We start from the raw sequence: 18,545 nt of genomic DNA, 5'->3' as shown, positions 1-18,545 counted from the left end.
TTCCCTTCCCTCTTCCTGTGGAATTCCTTTCGGTTTTGAACATCCAAACTTTATGGAGCATAGGTATTCGTCAATATCTTTTTAGCTGATGTTTACTTAGGAATAATGGTATTTGCATACCCAAACCTCAATTCAACATTTCAACACAATCACACACAGAAAAGCCTGAACTTCCCTTCTAAATACAAACGGCAGGATGGCAGATTCACGTGTCGCCATTTAGAAAAGCACACCCCATCCCCACAGGGTCACGGGAATACACACTCTGGCAGCCAAGGCTGCTGGCTCTCATCCGTGTCATCGCTATCGTTTGAAGTGTCATTGGCATTCAGCGAAGTGTACCCTTTTAAAAAGTACACAGTTCTGCAAATTTTGACGGTCACATAACTGCCACTGTAATCAAGATGTGGAATACTTTCCCCGCCCCAAAATTCTCCTGTGCCCGTCTGTGGCCAATGCCTCTCTCCAACCCTGGTCCCTGGCAACCTCTGACGTGTTTTCTGTTCCCTTAGTCCTACCTTTTCTGGGTGGCACATAAATAAAATCATACCAGAGGTAGCCTTTGGGGCCTGGCTTCTTTCCCTTACTAGACGCATGGCGATTCCTTGGTGTTGCTGTCCCTGTCACACTTGGCCTTTCGGTGGCTGATGACATTCCAGTCCGTTTGCCCCTTCCCCAGCTGGGGAGCATTCGAGTTGTTCCCGGATTTTGATTCTTATGAACAGACCACTATAAATACTGACTCACAGGTTTTTGTGTGAGCATAAAGTTTCGTTCATTGGGGTAACTGTCTAGGAGACGGATGGCAGGGTCCCGTAATTACTGTATGTGTAGCTTTTTGAGAGACTGCCAAACTCTTCTCAACTGCTGTGCGTTTTCATTCCCACCGTCAAGGAATGAGAGTTTCTGTTGCTCCACACCCTCACCAGCTCTTGGAATTGTCAGCGTCCTTCTTTCTCATGTTAGCTATTTGTTTGTTTGTTTGGAGATAAATTTTTGCTAAAGGGTGTGTGTGTTTGCCAGAGAGACAGACAGAGAGACAGAAAGCAAGAAATTTCTCCCTACGGGGGTGGCCATGCCGCAATGCTCTCTCCATTCTCCTCTCGGGATTTTGGGAACACACGTACAAGCACCCGGTGTGAGTTTCAAGATGCCAGGTCCGGGCCTGAAACCATGGTCAGCCATGTGAGAGTCCAGCAACATAACCATCACGCATCTGCCAGTCCTGAAATGTGAGCCTTCTGCATCGTGTAGTTTCTTTAATCACTAATGATAATGAATCCTTATTTGTTCATTTGGCATTCATGAGTCTATTTGATCAAGTCTCTGTTTAAACATTTTGCCCATTTTTGTTAGGTTATTTATTTTCTAATTTTAGTTTTAAAAGTTCTATATATGAAGAGACTAGAAAGAGTCCATGGAAAAATGAAATCGAATTATGAATTTATCTTGGTCCAAAAGAAAAAAAAAAAAAACTGGGGGCCAGCCGGTGGTGTGGTGGTTAAGGCAGCTGGATCCCACATGGCAGCTGCCCAGTTTTAGTTCCAAACGCAGAGGCTTGAAAAGCACTGGATGTGTGTGCATGCGTGCCCAAGGTTCAAAAGGAAAATGCAGGAAAAGGGGTTATGGTGCGACCATTGTCCCTGGAGGGTGTTTTCTCATTTTCTCTCTGTCTGTCTCTGTTTCTCTTGGATGAGTTCATGTGCATTATAGCAAAAATGGAAGAAAAATTTGAAATCTATGCATATTTTTTCATAATATACATTTCCCATAAACTTTTTGAAAATTCCTTCATTTTCTTGAATCATTCCCTTTATCGGATAGGTAATTGGCAAATATTTCCCCTCAGTTTGCAACTTACCTCTTCATTTTCGTAACAGTTTCTTTGGAAGAGCAGACATTCTTAATTTTATGCAGTCTAATTTACCAATATTTTTTCTTTTATAGATTGTGGCTTTGGTATCATATATAATAAATCTTAATCCAAAGTCACAGATATTTACTCTATATTTTCTTCCAAAAGATTCATAAGTTTAGATTTTTATTTATGAGTTAGCCTCATTTTGATGTAAACTTTGTGGTTTGGATTGGTGATTGGGAAGATATTTTAAGCAATGTATGTGCAAACATGGTTGTTACATAAAGAAATCTCACCATGCTTCAGTTATGCTTTAAGAAAGTACCATAGAGTTTCAGGTTATGTGGAATGCGTGATTCTCACTTTTAATAGTGGGGGTAGAGCCTCTGTTTTGTAGAAACCGATTATTGGTATTAGGTGATATCTGCTTATTTTTATTAAAATGGGATTTTCTGTCTGGCTTTCATCCAAAATGGCGTTTGATGGCAGCCCAAACTAAGTGCTCGCATAGCTGTTACTCACTGCAAGGTCGGAATACGTGAGAATGAATCCAACTATTTTCTGGTCACTAAAATGGGAGTTGTTTGTTTATTCTAGTCCCCTGAACATCCCCGCTTAGAAAATCATGCTACTTTTCTTTTAAAATGAGTGAAATTTGAATAAGCTGGAGGAAGCAGGTGCCCAGGGGAGAAAGATCCATGCACTGACAGAAAACCCCTCTGCAGGCACACACGCACAGCACGCACACACAGCAGAAGGAATCAAAAGAACCAGCCAACTAAGGAGAAGCACACAGATTGTGTTTGCACCTGACGGAACTGTGAGTGGGCAAAGCACTAAATGCTTTTCCCCCTACATCCGTTTGCTGATCTGTCTGAGTTTTTAACCGTGCTTAACTCAGGTTAGCGCGTTTCTTGCTGGAGGTGTTCGGTAAGTCAGCAGCTACAGATATCTACTCGGGTAATTCCTCATGGCACGCGTTCCCTCATTCCTTCTTCCCTTTTCCTGTTACCTGGTAACGTCAACCACGTGCTGCACACGGCAGTGACGAAGGAAGATACCGTGCGCTGGTTCAAGGACTCTAGTGGTTTAAGACTGATGGGCAGTGGGCAGAGGGTTGGAACTCGGAGGATCACGAGCACCCACCATAGTCACTCTGGGCTTGGGGCCCACTGGCAAGTTGCACAGAGTCCAGCTGCTGGGGCTCCAGAGGCTCCGTCAACCGCAGGCCGAGCTGTGGCTCTGAAAGCTTGGGCGAGGGTCTCCCAAGAGTGCTGGGAGCAGGTTTTCTCTTGTGTATTTGTTTCCTGCTTCTGCTGTAAATGTTTACTAAAAGCATGGTGGCTTAAGCAACCCAGTCTATTGTCTTACCGGTCCAGAGAGCAGAAGTCTGCAGTGGCTCTCACTGTGCTGACATGGAGATGTCAGCCAGGCCGCGTTCCTCCTTGGCAGGAGGCTCTAGGGGAAAACCTGTCTCCTGGGCTCTTCCAGTTTCTGGAAGCCACCAGCATTCCTTGGTACATAGTACATAGTTCCCCTCCTCTGTCTTCAGAGCCAATGGCATGGCATCCTCAGATCTTCCTGGCTCTGGTACTGCCCTCTCTCACTCATCAGGACCCTGGTGATGAACGCTGAGTGTGCCCACATGATCCGGGATCACCTCTGCATCTCAGAATCTTTGACTTAATTACATCTAATAAAGTCACCTTTGGGGCCAGCGGGTAGTAGGGGGGTTAAGGCAGCTGGGTGCTACACGACCAACTGGATGGTTTGAGTCCCAGACCCGGTGTGTGTGTGTGTGTGTACATGCATGCCCAGAGTCCCATGAAGACACTGGACTCCCATAGGGTTGACCACGGTTTGAGCCTCGGACCTGGCAGCTTGAAAATCAGGCCAACCATGTGTATATACATGCCCCAATCCTGAGAGCAGGGGCTGTGCTAGGGGCATCCCCCAGGGGCTGATTTCTCACTTTCCCTCTCTCTGTCCGTCTCTGGTAAATGCATGTGCCCTAGGAAAAAAAAAACTATATATATATATATATATATAAAATACAATTGTGTTTCACCTGTGGACTCTGGTCATGACACACTTTCACATTTTGGCTAGGTGGCCGAAGACTTCTAAGGGACAAATGACCACAAGGTGACGAGCTGATCGGGGGAGGAAATGTCCCTAACAGAAACAGCCTCACTGATATGTGAGGATGGAATGATAGACTTGTGATCTCGGAATGAAAGAGGAAGTAACAGATCTCGATGACACAGACTGTGTTAGGGGCTCCCTGGGGGGAGGACACACCACCACCAGGAATTCAGATCTGAATTCAAGGAAGCTCTTTCCCAACTACCGATTTAAAGGGAATTCAGGGGAGAGAGGGACAGACTAAACAATCCACAGGGATGCAACTAGCAAAATTTGGTCTTTGGGGGAATCTGTGGTTCATATAATACAGTTTCTACAGTAAGTAAATTGAGAACCTACATGAGAAAAAGACTTCTAGCCACATAAACCGATTAGAATATATGGATGCTATTTGGGTCCTGACTTGGACATAAATACAAAAATAGACACACTGAGGAAATTTTAACACTGACCAGATATTTGATGACATTAGGTGTTAGTATTACTACTATTAGATGCAATAATGAAATCGTTGTATCAAAAAAAGAGATTCCTTTTAGCAATGTAAGGGGATCTCAAAAAAGTTGTTTTAAGAAACTGAATTAAAGGGACCAGCAGTTGGCGCAATGGCTGTCGCTGGACTCCCACATAGTCGACTGCGGTTTGAGTCCTGGACCCGGGGGCTTAAACTCACGCTGGGTGTGTGTGTGTGCGTGCCCAAGATCCTGAGAGGAGAATGGAGGAGAAGGGATTGCGGCATGGCCATCCCCCCTGGGGGGTGATTTCTCGCTTTCTGTCTCTCTGTCTCTCTCTGTCTTTCTGGCGAGTACACGCACCCTACAGTGAAAATCTCTAAAAAAAAAAAAAGAAACTGAATTAAAGTACAAATATATTGGGTTGTTGGGAGAGTGGTGACGTATTTTGCATAGAAAAAAAAAAATACAATACATAACGACTTTTCTGACAGCCTAACATTTTGGTGCCAAAAATAAAAAATTAAAATCCATGCCTAGTTTTATCACAATATGCATTTTCCCATGAACCCTTTGGAGACCTCCCTCATATGTGCTGAAATAATCAGATTAAATTAAATTTGCTTCAGAATCCCCAGGTACAAGAGGTGAGCAGTGGAGGTCAAGGTGGGTGGACACTAACTGAAACCAGACTGGTCGTGAGCTTCTCACCATGGGAGCTGGGTGGTGGGCGTACGGGGCCTTGTTTTACTCTTCTCTTACTTTTCTATATGCTTGAGATTTTCCAGAAGAAGAAGAGATGGGGGAGGAGGGAAATAGAGAGGAGAAAGAACCCGATGTGTAATGCAGAGGGCCTGGCAGCAGGCGTAGAGGGCTGGGAACTTGCAAGAACATCTTGTAGTCAGATCCCAGTGGTCAGTGTCTGTGGCCTTCTGTGCTGGCCATCAGTGCGCCAGGATCCACGAGGCTGGAGGTCCTCCCATCTCTTCCTGGACCTACCCCAGTGGCAATGTGGTTCTGGGTCCACGTGGACTGCAGGAGCCTGCCACCTGTACTTCCTGCTCAAAGCAACCGTAACTGCCTTTCCTCTGGGAGTCCCCAGGGTGTGTCTCTTGGGTAGGGAATATTCGATTCTTCCTTTGGCCAAGGACAGAATTCCCAGGTGTGTGCTCTCAGAAGAGTTGTCATGAATCCAGAAAGATTCTCAACAGAACCGAGTGAGGGAAGCGCAAGGGCCCTTAATAAAAACTACTTGAAATTCAGGGAACTGAGAGAAAGGGAGTCAAAGCTGAGACTGAAGCAGCAATTAGATGGGCTCCTGGAATATATTTAAGTCAGATCAATCCTCAAGGGGATTTCCGTCACGGCTCACTTTCTCCCTCCCGCAGCCGCGGCTGGAATCACAGCCCTTCAATCAGGACTCCCCAGAAATCCAGCAAGACGCGTCTCCTAAAATGCTTTATCACAGTTTTTCAGAGTCCCGGCACACCCTTGCTCTTGTGGATTTATTTACATATTGATTTAGTTATTCCTTTCTCCACAGCAGGCAGGCCCCTTGAGATGATGGCGTTTTATTTACAAAGACACTGGGGTCATGCTTCTGGACAGAGCAGGGAGAAGGCCACCCTGGGTCGGCCCTGTCAAAAACTAGGCAGGAGGGGGGAGTGCCAGGAGGCAGCTTGCCCGTGACCCCTTAGGCATCCCTCCAAGGAAAGGGGCTTGCACTGGGGCGAGGCCAGGGCAAGGCAGAGGCAGACAGGAAAAGCATCAGGGAGCTCTGCACAGGACGGCTGCAGGACGCCCCCAGGCTGAGGTGGGGTCTCCCCACCGCAACCCCAAATAGCGCAGGGCTGCTCGTCGGTTCCCAGGGCCTGCCCAGTGCTGACAGCCAGGCTTCCCACAAATGGCTCCCAGGTGAGAGGTCTCATCTAAAAGAGAAAGGGAGAAAGAGAAAAGGAGAACGCACAAGAAAAGAGCCTGGAGGAAACCAAGTGGAGGGAGAGAGATCTGTCCCCTGGCAAAAGCCCCAGGCCGCATGCAAGAAACCACCTTCCAGTGCTTTTATAGATGGCTTATTTTTTTCTTTTCTTTTCTTTCTTTTCTTTTTTTTTTTTTTTTTTTTTTTTTTTTTTTGCTAGCAAAGCTAAATGCTAGAAAACTCCTCCCTTCCTTCTGATTAGCATTCTTATCACTGAGCTTCCCCCTTTCTCCTGTCTCATGAGTGCTTTTATTTTTAGGAGAAGGATTAGCAGAGCCGCAGAGATGACACTGTCATGCTGATCGTGAAGGAATTCTCACTGGCATGGTGTCCTGCAAAGCCGGGCTGCGTGGGAGGCCCTTCTCCCTGTCCAGTCCTGGCCAGGAGCCTAAGGGGCCCCCAACTTGGCTTTCAGCTTCCTTTGCAGGGTGTGGAGACTTCGAAACTCCAATGTTTAAGAGGACGTGTGTGTCTGCGTGGGTGGGTTTGAGGATGACAGCCGGGGAGAACAGCCCACGACAAGGCCGGGTGGCCCTCTGGGCAGGCCATGTGTGTTCCCACCACGGCTTGAACTTCCAAGTGAGGTTTAATGTTGAAACCAGAGTCTGTCCACTTCTTAAAGGGGCAGTCCTCGTGCAGTACCAGACAATGCGATTAGCTCAGTGGTCCTGGCTGAAGGCTTCTAGACCAACCACCCCCCTCCTGTCTCCCCAAAGTCTGCATTCTTGAACCTGCTGTCTCAGAGGTTGGAAGAGTAAGTCACAAAATGGGCTTCATCCGGGAAAACTCACGCTAGTATGTCTTGGCAAACATAATGAAAAACACAGACAGTTGCTTTAAGAGAGGGACCCAAGAAGAGGTCAAGTTCTGCTGAGACGCAGAGCTCAGAGCGGCAATTAGGTGGAGGCTTATGTTGCAGCTCGGTGGGGGGTCACAGGGAGGGTAGGACACTGTCGCCATGCTAAGCTCACTGAGGGCATAGGAAAATCTAGAGACAGGAGAGAATCCAAGGGCACGGAGGCGGCTGCCGGGATGGAGGAGCAGCAAGTAGGGCTGGACTTGGGGCACGTTCGAGAGCTCGGTGCAGAATGCGTTGCTTGGCTGGGCCGAGTGGAGGTTTAATGCTCTTGGCAGGCCCGGCCACATGTAAATGGTGTAGTCAGTGGGAGGAAGGGGAGTTATTTACTCTGATTTGAGGTTTTGGAATTAAGAGTTCTCATTAGAATGCTTAAAATAAAATTTTCAGGCAAAGAGAAAAATAAACGACACTGGATTCCGTCAGCCGAATTAATACTTCTCCTAAGGAAGCATCGGAAAACCGTGTTATTACGAGAGACTTCCAATTACAGAGGGAGTTAGCGCCCAGCTCCTAAATTATATTACCCAGGTCTGCACCCCAAGAACAGCGTTTTATCTTACATTTAGGATTAGCCAGCCAGAGAAGGAACCTGAGGAACAGTAGGGGTGAGGTCAGAGGTGTGATTTGCACTAAGCAGTGTGGGGCATAGTCACACACTCCCACTCCCAACCCCTTCCCAGGCTCATGCTAAGACGTTATTAGGGCCAGAGGATAGAGACAAACCTTTTACAAGCTTCACTATTTAAGTAGGCTGCTGTTTACCAATAACTTACTTGGCAATGGGTTATTTAAGGGAACAGAATCTGCATGCGTGGCTTGTCTCTTCACTAGGAGCAATATATTTCAGGGTAACCAAACAGCCCAGTTGATGAGGGAGAGCGCTTTTTACAGAAGAGTGCAAGATAATTCATGAAGAATGACAGGACTAGAAGATTGGCATTTTGCGAACCCTCTGGGATCATTGATTCAAGCAAAGACCATCCGTGGAGGCTAAACCCCTTCCAGTGAGAAGCCGATGATGAACTATGTATTCACGGGGTACCAGTTGTCACCCCACGGCTGACTGGTAGTTCCAAGGAGGCAAAAGCTTCCTTTGCAGGGAAGGGGTCCAGCAAGCCCTCCCCCTTGAACCCAGTGTGCAATCCCAGCATCACTAGTAAAAGGTCGTCCTGACGCAGTACCCCTCCTGCTGTGATCCGATGCTCAGGACACACTGTCTGCCAAGTCTCATGGATAGAAAATGCTCATCTGAGTCACACCAACACTTCAGATTTGCCGCCTCCTCACGGGAAGGACAGAGGAGAAAGGACCATATTCAGTGATACCCCGAGAAAGCATCTGGGAAAACACGTAGGCCCTACAAACGTCTGTTAGACTCCTGCCTCAAACAGGTTGCTGCACGCAGAGTAATGGTGGTGACCAGGGTGGACCCATGGTTTAGACAACACTGTTATTGAAGTGTCTCCCAGAAATTCACGCAGCAGGACTTGACTGTAGTCTCTGTATTGTGTAGGTGTTAAATGAAAACATAACTCCTTCATGGTGCCCTAGGGCAAGGCCTTATGGGCGGTGATCGAGTTGTGGCCATGGCGTCCTGGTCAATGATCTCACGAGTAGACTCAGGGAGTCCTAGCTCTCCCGAGGCAGGGCTGGTTCTGGGCGGGCGTAGCTACGTAAGAGCTAAGTCAGGAGCTCTCTCTTCCTGTGAGCACCTGCCATCCTCTGCTTCCCTCGGCCACGCCGCGGAACTAGGACTTCAGACTTTCCAGTCACTAGAACCAAGACTGCTTCTTCATAGAAGCACCGTGCTCAAGTATTTCTGTTAGCAACGTAAAACGGAGTAAGACAGAGGAAAGTTCAGGAAACACGTCTCTTTTCTTTCGTTTTTTCTTTTTTAAGAATCATGTGTTTGGGCACCACCAGGTAGCATAGTGGTTAAGGTGCTGGACTCCCACATGACTGACCACAGTTCAAGTCCTGGACCCGGTGGCTTACTTTCTCACTTTCTCTCTCTCTCTGTCTCTGGTAAAAATTTTAAAAATAATAATAACAAATAAAATGCTCTATAGAAAATTTTTTAAATAATAAATAAAAATTGTAAAAAAATGTGTTTAATTTATTATTATCTTTTACTTTGCTATAGTGTACATGCACTCACCTGAGAGAGAAAGAGAGAGAGGGAACGTGAGAAAGCAAGCTGCCAGGTCTAGGGCTCGAACCACAGGTGAAAACGCATTTCTGATAGGAAACGACCATGGTTAGCACCTACCACAACGTGGGCCAGTGTCGCCGTGTGTAAGGGCATGGCCTGACGGAGTCCTGCCGCAGCTCTGTGGGATGGGCGCGCTCACGCTTCGGCAGCTGAAGCGTGGAGGACGCACCTGACCCAGTCACTAAGCTGGTGAGTGGCCAGATCAGGCCCTAAGCCTGAAGCCGCGTGCTGGTCTGGTTGGCTCCTCCCGGTGTGTTGGCACGAAGGCCGTGTGTGACTGGATTAATGAAGCGCTTTCCTTCTCTTTTCTCTTGTAATTGCTGTAAACGACCCCATCTTGGCTGGCAGCTGGGGAGGTGCAGTTACGTTCACAGGCAGGATCCACAGTCAAAAGCATCCTGGGTCGCTCATCTCTAAACTCAGAACCGGCCAGGTTTCCCTCTAGTCCTGCTGAGTCTCCGTTCTCGTCTTCCTCTAGCTGAGTCCACTTTCTCCCCCACAAGCACATTAAGATAAATATATGTAAGACTGGGTATTCAATTATTTAATACTGTGGATGGTCTCCTGTTACTTTAATAGCTGGGATTAAGGGAAATCTTTTCTGTATACAAATAAGCAGTTTTCGTCTTCATTCGGTTCGATGTGCCTCTAAGGGCCAGGGATGGACCTTGCCCTCCACTCGGCCATCACTGATCGTCAAATATTTATTAACTATCTACCATGTGCTTGTCTGGGCTACTTTCAGAACACAGTTTCCCTGGCACTCCTTGGTTCCTCACTGGACCTAGAGTGCTTTACAGACAAGATCGAGGCCCCTGGCTCCTCCGCAGGTTAGGGAAGGCCTGAATACCAACCGTGCAGGCCTCAGGGCGGGCATTCAGTGTCCACAGGAAGTTGGGTCTTACGAGCCTGTCACCACTGTGTGGTACACGACCCAAGGCAGACAGCTTTACGGCGTTATGGTGACTATTCCTGCAATGGAGGCTTGCCTGATCGGGAGCAGTGGCGGGTCCTAGGCGGCGCCTTCAGCCTGTGCAGAAAGCTCAGCGGGTCCCTGGGTGCCCACGGCCATGTCCCACAAGAGGGCTATGGAAACGCAACCCCGGGAAGCCCACGCGTCCATTGGAAACAGCTGTATGGTACCACCATCCCACTGGCTGGGCTCCTGTCTAAAGCCGTCTTATGTGTAGCTTTTATCTCCCTCCACGTCTGCCCTCGGTCACCCTGTCCATGTCAGTGGATTTCCGTACCTCCGAGGGACCCGAGGAGCTTGCAGAGGCTGACGATGCGTTGCTTGTCACGCAGGAGGTCCGAGGCAGGACCTGAGAGACAGCTCAGCACCCTGCCGCCCGTGGGTCTGTCACAGTTGCAGCCCGATGACTGCAAGTCCCCGTGTGCCACCAGGGTCCACACAGGCGTGGGCATGTGTGAGATTTCACACTTCAGAGATCGCACTTCTGCGGCCGTCCAGACTGCTCTAGCGTGTCACACTTCCTAGAAAGTGTGAGCAGTCCTATACCAAGACCTTTATCATAAATTCTTTCTTTCTTTTCCAGAAAAACATCTTTTTCTACTTTGTTAATCACCTACCTAGTTATAGAAGCAACTGCTAGGTCTTTTCAAAAAAGTACTTTTTTTTCCCTGATTACAAAAGTACTGTATGTTCTTTTTTGAAAAGGCAGAAAAGCATAGAGAAAACAATTTTAACTGCCTATAACCTCACACTCAGACACCACTATTAAACTTTTGTAGAGCTGAATCCCAGTCTTTTCTCTGCACGTATGTAATTCTTAAACAAAATCGGGGTCATACCGCTTCCTGTCATTTACACACTCTGAATCGTGTTTGATTTACAGAGGGTGGTTTATTGTAGGCCTGCCCTTGTGCTAGCATAGAGCTCTCAGAAATATTGTTTCTTAATGGCTACAGAATGTTCCAGCAAGTGAATTAAGCGTAATCTATTTAACCAACTACTATTTGAACACTTAGTTGTTGCCAGCGTTTTGCTTCATGAGATAGTTTGTCGAGCATCTTTAAATGAATTTTTCTTGGACCAAAGTCCAAGGGGTGAAATTCTAAGATGGAAAGGAACAAATTTTTTCTTAAGTTTCTTTTTCTTTCTTTCTTTCTTTCTTTCTTTTTTTTTATATATATATTTGCCAGACTGTGTGTGCACTTGTCAGAGAAACAGACTCAGAGAAGGAAAAACACCCCTATGGGGTGAGATCATGCCACAATCCCTTCTCCATTTTTCCATCCTCTCGGGATTTCGGTCACACACCCACATGCACCCGGGGCGTTTTCCAAGCCTCCAGGGCTGGGGTTGAGGCCAGGCAGTTGGCCGTGTGGACTCTGGCTTCCTTAGCCACCAGACCTCAGTGCCGGCCGGAAGGAAACTACTTCCAACAGTTCTTGTCCCCCGGAGATCAGTGACTCTTCCTTCTGTCAGAAATGTCCGAATATCTCTGTTGGGTGGCACTGAGCCGTTTTTTTTTTAAAGGAACTATTTAATTTTATTTACTATAATTATTTTTAAAATTTGATCATAAAGAGACAGAGAGGGAAAGTAAGAAAGCCACCACATCTGGACCTTGAACTGTGGTCGGCCATGTGGGAGTCCAGAGCCTTAACCACCAGGCCACCTGCCAGCCCCCAGGCATTGAGCCATTTTATAAATATTTGGAAAAATGTTCCCAATTTGATAGGAATACACTGTTGGCTCAGCCTTGTTTTAAGAGTGTGTGATTGTTGGCGACTTTGGTTTGGTACAGCTAGGGTGACTAATTGCTACAATGGAGGCTAGTCCAATCGAGAGCAGTGGCAGGTCCCAGGAAGTACCTCGGTCTGTGCAGAAAGCTCAGAGGGTCCCTGGGTGCCCACGAGGGAGGTGAAACTACCCGGCAGTTTCCTGTGGGGAAGATAGGGCCCAGCTCAGCGGTCACAGCTCTCGGAGACCGAACTGGGCAGGCTTCAGATCTCGTGACTTACTGGAGACACCCACTTCCTCCAGTGACAGTCGTCATAGTCATTGGAAAAGTAATGATTTTTTTCTGTTTTCCTACACAAAAATGCATTGTGGCTTTTCCGACAACCCTATAGAGGAAATGCTCACAATATTTTTGCCAAGACTAGTACAATTTGGTTTTGAAAAAACTCCATTTCAGGGGCTGGCAGGTGGTATGTTGGTTAAAAACGCTGGGTTCCCACATGGCCGACCACAGTTTGAGTCCCAGACCTGGCAACTTGCTTTCTTGCTTTCTCTCTCTCTCTCTCTCTACCTATCTATCTCTCTATCTCTCTCGTGAGCCTCTGAAGCCTCTGTGTGCTCTGACTACCTGAGCTAACCCTCAGCTCTGTGACCGCTCACACTGAAATGGTGGTGGTGATTTAAGTCACTAAGCTTTGAGATCGTTTGTCACCCAACAGTGGACAGCTAGAGCAGCATTCCAGGCAGAAGGGCCAGCCCGAGGACCCTCCCCTTGAGCATTCGTCGGTTTATGTTTTCAACTGTCCTTTCCATGCGGTCACTCCCGCAGCTGGAATTATGATCCTCCCCTCCCAGACTGACACTCTGGTCACGTCAGTTTTTTGCTGAAAAGCTTCTGCTAGCCAAACCCACACTACTCCCTCCCCATAACTTTCTTATCCAAGTTATGAGTAAAGTAAAACAACAGAATGAGGAGAACTTGAGAATTCCAGTCCGAGTAGGGGTAAAAGGGTGCTTAGCTGAAGCACAGGGAAGGCAGATCTGGTAGACAGCCTGCATATCGACCTCCCTGGCATCTTGTCAGTGAGTGTCCTCCAGTCCCAGGGATTCGTCACCTGCCTGGACCATGTCTGCCCTAGGACCCAGGTGCTCCCTCCTCCACTGCAGGGCCAGTTCAGGGTGGGACTGAGAAGGGGTTTTGGGAGAACACGGAACCAGCCCTGAGTGTTGACTGAAAGCTCGGGGTGGCGAGTGGTCAGTGGTGAGTGCCCGTGGGGATAGCGTACCGCCAGAGAGAGGTCAGTGCCAGGAAGGTGGGGGAGAGTGGGAGGGAGTCAGGAAGATCCCATGAAGCAACAAGGCTGGGTAGGATGTTAGGAGGCCAGGCTGGGCTCTCCCCAGGGAATCTTCACTCGCTCATTCCCGTCCCTGTAAGATGGAAGCCGCAAACACCTGCTTCTTGGATGAAAGGGTGGAGTGTCGGCATCACAGAGCAGGGGCGGGTCAGACGGGGGAGGGGGTGGCAGCCAGGGGCAGGTGTGGTCTGGCCAGCAGGCTGGCTGAGCCTCCGAGGTCAGGGCAGTCATTGACGCACAGTTCGGCTGTCTCCAACAATCAGGAGAAGTTCAAGAACTCTGCCCTCTTTGGTTGAGCGGGTCCTAGGGCGTCCCCATGAGGAAGCCTAAGCTGACCAGGTCCGAGTATGGGAGTCAGGTGTGATGAGCTGGAGAAGGGTCTGTCCCCCAGACGTTCACGTTTTGGAATTCTGTCCTACTGTGTGATAACTGTACCATGACAACTGAGTCGTGGGGACACTGGCCTCGAGAGTGTGTTAGTGCTGCCTCGTGAGAGACTGGGCGAGTTCCAGCTCTCCTGAGAAGAGATCCCACAGAGAATAGGTTGTTACGGTCTCTCTCTCCACACAGCTGTCATCCTTGCCACTTCTGTCCCGTGTCATGATGTCAGCTCCTCCGTATGGTGGCACCATCCATCTGCCTCCAGACTTCCCAGTCACCAGAACCGTAAGTCAGATAAACCTCTATTTCTTTATAAGCCACTCCATTTTGGGTATGTCCATTAGCAATGCAGTAACTAAGACCCAGGAAGAACTTGCAGAAGACAGACTGTCTATACAGACTCTGACGGGTTGTCCTGAAAGGAACCAGCCTCAGACGCTCGAGGCCGGCAAGGGCAGCCTAGACGGTGTTGAAGGCTGCCCCTCCAAGGGCCTTTGGATGACTGTTGCTTCCTTCCCAGGGGCTCTTGTGCCCACATTGTCGGCTGGGCTCAGCTGTGGGAGCCAAGGCCACAGTGAAACGAATGCCCACGGTGTTGATGTGGAAGTGCCAGCCTGCGCCAGGGACTCCGCCTGGGGCGGGGTGGGGTAGCATGGCTATTTTAATCGTTCAATATTCATCGACAGCTACAAGTGAATCCCTATTGTGTGACATCCTACACGTGGCTGGGGAGATCATGGGGAAGAGTCGTGCCCGGCCTCCAAGAATTCAGTGTTTTAGGAGAGACAGACAAATGGAAGATGATGTCCATGTAGTATGGGCAGGCAAAGAGGCACAGGCAGGACCTCTAATTCTGTCCTGGGCGTCAAGGAGAACTTCCTGGACATAATCTTGATGATCCATTAGACACGAGCTACCATCTGTGTTCCCCGAACCCAGGCCAGAAATCTTGACACAGAAATATTGGTGCAGAAAAGTCTGTACGGTCCTTTGACTCTTGGGACACACCACGGAGCAATTCACCCCAGCCATGTAGACCAGGTCCCATGGGGGCTCTGCCGTGGCAGGCCTCAGGCTGCGTGGCCCCCTCTGGTTGTCTGTCTCTCCCCGGCAGGCACGGCGAGCTGGCACTGCCAGCAGCCAGACACCTGCTCGCCGAGACGCCTGAGCCCACAAGCCTGTGAGTCAGCAGTGTGACCCTTCCATTCCCGGGACCAAGAGGCAGGCCCAGGGAACATGCAGATGAGCCCAGCTTCTTTCCAACCCCGTCCTCCATTCTGCTCCACAGCAGAGCGGACAGACCAGATGCTCAGGGCTCGGGATGGAAGTACCAGCCTGTTCCCAGCCCTCCAGAGGCAGCGGGTGCCAGGTGCTGAGTACCTCGGAGAGGGCAGAGGCCAGGATATTCACTGGGCTGCATTTTACTGGGAAGTGTCCCATTGCCATCCTTCAGAGGAGCCCCTCCTGGGGTTTCACTTCTCTCGTCTACTTCCTGCTTTCGTCCTAGGAAGAGCTTGGTCTTCAGGGCCTACTGGAATCTCTCTTCCTGCCTGTATGTGGGGAGCAGACCCAGGCTATGCTGCCTCTGAGCACAGGCATGGCGGGTCCGTCCAGCCCTGGACATGCAGTTGAGTGAGTCGGATTGGGGCCTTCTCATGCCCTTGGCACATGTACCTGCACGTGCTGCCCTGAGATGTAGATGGGAGAAGAGGGGAGTGAGAAACCTTGCATCAGTCCTGGTCCTGGTGTCAAATACGAGCATCCTCCCACTGGCATCTGCATTCGAATGTAGCCACTGGTACACTAGGTAGAAAATGGCATTTCCACTCTCATTCTGTGGCTTCTCCTAATACGGGGTCCCAGGGGTCAGGGATGATTGACAGGGCAGCATTTTGGCCTTCCCGGGATCCCGGCTAGAATATTTATAATTGCACTGGAACTTTAATGCCAGCCTTGAACGGTCCCCTGAAAGGGAAGGCAGAGCCTTCTCTCACGGATGTACTGGACCAAAGCCCAGAGCCCATGGGATCTTCCCAGGCACGTTGGCTCTGCTTCAGGAAACAGCAGTGAGCAGACAAACCAGGAGCTCAGGGCTCGAGGTGGAAGCACCAGCCTGTCCCCAGCTCTCCAGAGGCAGCAGGTGCCAGGGGCCAAGTGCCCAGCCTCACCTTGATGGGATGCACCGCGGCACGAGTCTGGTGAAGGGCTCAGCAGGGACGTCTGGGCCAGCTGGTCCCTGGAAGAGGGAAGTGTGTGGAGAAGGGATGGAGAGGAGGGACTTTTTTCCCTTGTTTTTTCTTGGACTTGTCTCTAAGGGGGACTCTCACCCCTGGATGCATCTTGGCCCAAAAGAACATGATAGGCAGAATAAAAGCCCCCAAAGGTGTCCGCATCTTGTCTCCTGGAGCCTATGATAGGTTCCGTCACGTGCTGAGAGCAGCTTTGCAGAGGAGGTTCAGGCTATGGGTCTTATTACCTAGGGGGCTCTTTGTAAACACAAGAGCCCCTAAAAACAGAAGAACCTTCCCAGTCAGGAGTAGGAAGGGGCATCACACCCCCAACCTTTCACCAGAGACCAGTCTACTCGGCAGAGGGGAAGCAAGGCAAAATCTAACCCCCCAGCTTGGCCAAGTTTCCAGATGGCAGGAGACAGTTTAGGAGGAAAACTGAGGCCCGTGCCAGCCCCACGTCTACCTAGCCAATGGCAAACTCGGCAGGGGAAGGTCGGACCACACTCTAGCCTTGCAGCATCTGTCCTAAAGAGGGTCCAAGCAGTAACCAAGCCGACAGGGAAGCGTGGCCAGGAGATCGTGCTCACTCTGATTTTGATGAGTGGTAAATCCTGATAGCACTGCCCTCAATTATAGGTAAGGAAGCAGGCCAAAGGAGTCAGCATGGAACCTCTGCAAAAGCACCTACAGAAGAGTGCAGTCAACAAAAGATGGGGGAAGAATCTTCTCAAGTGTGCTCTGAGAAACAGAAGTGACGGGAGCTTGGAGCTTGGCCCTTTCATGGTCTGCTGGTGGTGACATAAATTGGCTCAGGCTTTTGGCAGGGCACGGGACGGTGGGGATGAATGCTCTAAATGAGTGTACCTTTGACCCAGAAGTCCCACTTTTTGTCATTTCCTCCAAGACAGTGATTGCCAAAGCACCCCAAGATCTAGTGGCAGGGACTCCAGTCTCAGCTTTGTGCATGATAGTGGAAAATGGATCTCCGTCGCCAGAGTTAAGCCATTGGTTAAAGCAGTGACAGCACTGCCGCGTACCTAACACATAAATGGTGCTGTCGGTCTTTATTTGATGACATAAAAATCTGCCTATGAGAGGGACCCGCAGTTAGCGTAATGGCTATGTCGCTGGACTCCCACGTAGTCGACCGTGGTTCGCGTCCCGGACCCCGTGGCTTAAACTCACACAGGCGCGTGTGCGTGCGTGCCCAAGATCCCGAGAGGAGAATGGAGGAGAAGGGATTGCGGCGTGGGCATCCCCCCTGGGGGTGATTTCTCGCTTTCTGTCTGTCTGTCTCTCTCTGTCTGGCAAGCGCACGCGCCCTATAGCGAAAACCTCTCCAAAAAATAAATAAATAAATAAAAATAAAAATCTGCCTATGAGTGCAACAGTGGGAATAAGAGAACCACAGGAGGGGGCCAGCAAGTGGTTGAGGAGTGGACTTCCACATGGTTGATCACAGTTTCAGTCCCAGACCTGGCAGCTTGCTCGTGCACTTGCTCGCTCTCACTCTCTATCTCTCTCTCCGGTGAGTACACATACCCTATAGCAAATTTAAAAGAAATAATAGTAATAATAAATAAAATTAAATCTTTAAAAATAAAAGAGAACGGTAGAATCCCATTCGTGCCATATTTTATTAAGTATATAAGGAGGGTTTTCTGGAAGGGTGTAACTCTTTCACTTGAGTTTATTTTGGGTATGTTTTGATATTATTTCAACATTTATAATGAGCATTAATCTTTAAAAGAATACATCTATTAAGAAACGTGGTAGAAGTCTCTGATCGAGTGGATCTGCTGGGATCCATAGCTGAGCGACTGGAAAATGCCATTACCGTGGGGAGCTGTAAAGGAGGTACAGGCATATGTGAAGCATTTTACTGTAATTTAAAACATATTAACGGACACTCATGAATACCTGATATCGTGATGGAGTATTTCCTTTTCCTGTTTAATAAAACTTAATCAGAGTACAGAATCCTTCTAGATTTCCATCATCGTAATATTTACCTGTATTTAATTTGATACTGCTTTTTATTCACTTTCATCAAGTTGATACTCATTCCCTACTCGAGTAGGTTATTCAGAAGCAAACTTTTAAAGGTCACATACTATCTACTGTTATGTGTATTAGTTAGGAAACTTGAGGTTGGAAATCAGAAAAAAACCTGCTCAGGTCAGTGTACATTTTAAAAGCGGAAGTGCTTTGTTAGAGGGTCTGGGATGTCCCTGGAAACCAAAGGCAGACGGGGGACGGGCAGCCAGGCCTCAGCCCAGATCGTGCTTGGGGCGGGAAGATGGGTGGGGAACCTGGCTGTCCTCCCCAGCCCATGCCTCTTGGCTTCAGTGCTCCTCCAGTTTCCTG

At 48.9% G+C, this 18,545-nt stretch overlaps 1 long non-coding RNA gene across 3 annotated transcripts in view; it reads left to right on the top strand.

Moving 5' to 3' along the window:
- LOC106733743 (uncharacterized) overlaps positions 1-17,092 on the top strand; it is a 78,391-nt gene extending 61,299 nt beyond the window's left edge. For all 3 annotated transcript variants that reach the window (XR_003547652.1, XR_001369661.2, XR_001369662.2), the window contains 2 exons: positions 14,137-14,232; positions 16,815-17,092. This is a non-coding gene — a long non-coding RNA (uncharacterized LOC106733743). The remainder of the gene's footprint in view (positions 1-14,136; positions 14,233-16,814) is intronic.
- The last annotated feature ends 1,453 nt before the right edge of the window (positions 17,093-18,545 follow it).

The sequence above is a fragment of the Tupaia chinensis genome, unplaced genomic scaffold (assembly GCF_000334495.1).
Source record: "Tupaia chinensis unplaced genomic scaffold, TupChi_1.0 Scaffold144682_1, whole genome shotgun sequence".
Taxonomy (NCBI): Eukaryota; Metazoa; Chordata; class Mammalia; order Scandentia; family Tupaiidae; genus Tupaia; species Tupaia belangeri.
This window is presented reverse-complemented; position numbering and strand designations above follow the sequence as displayed.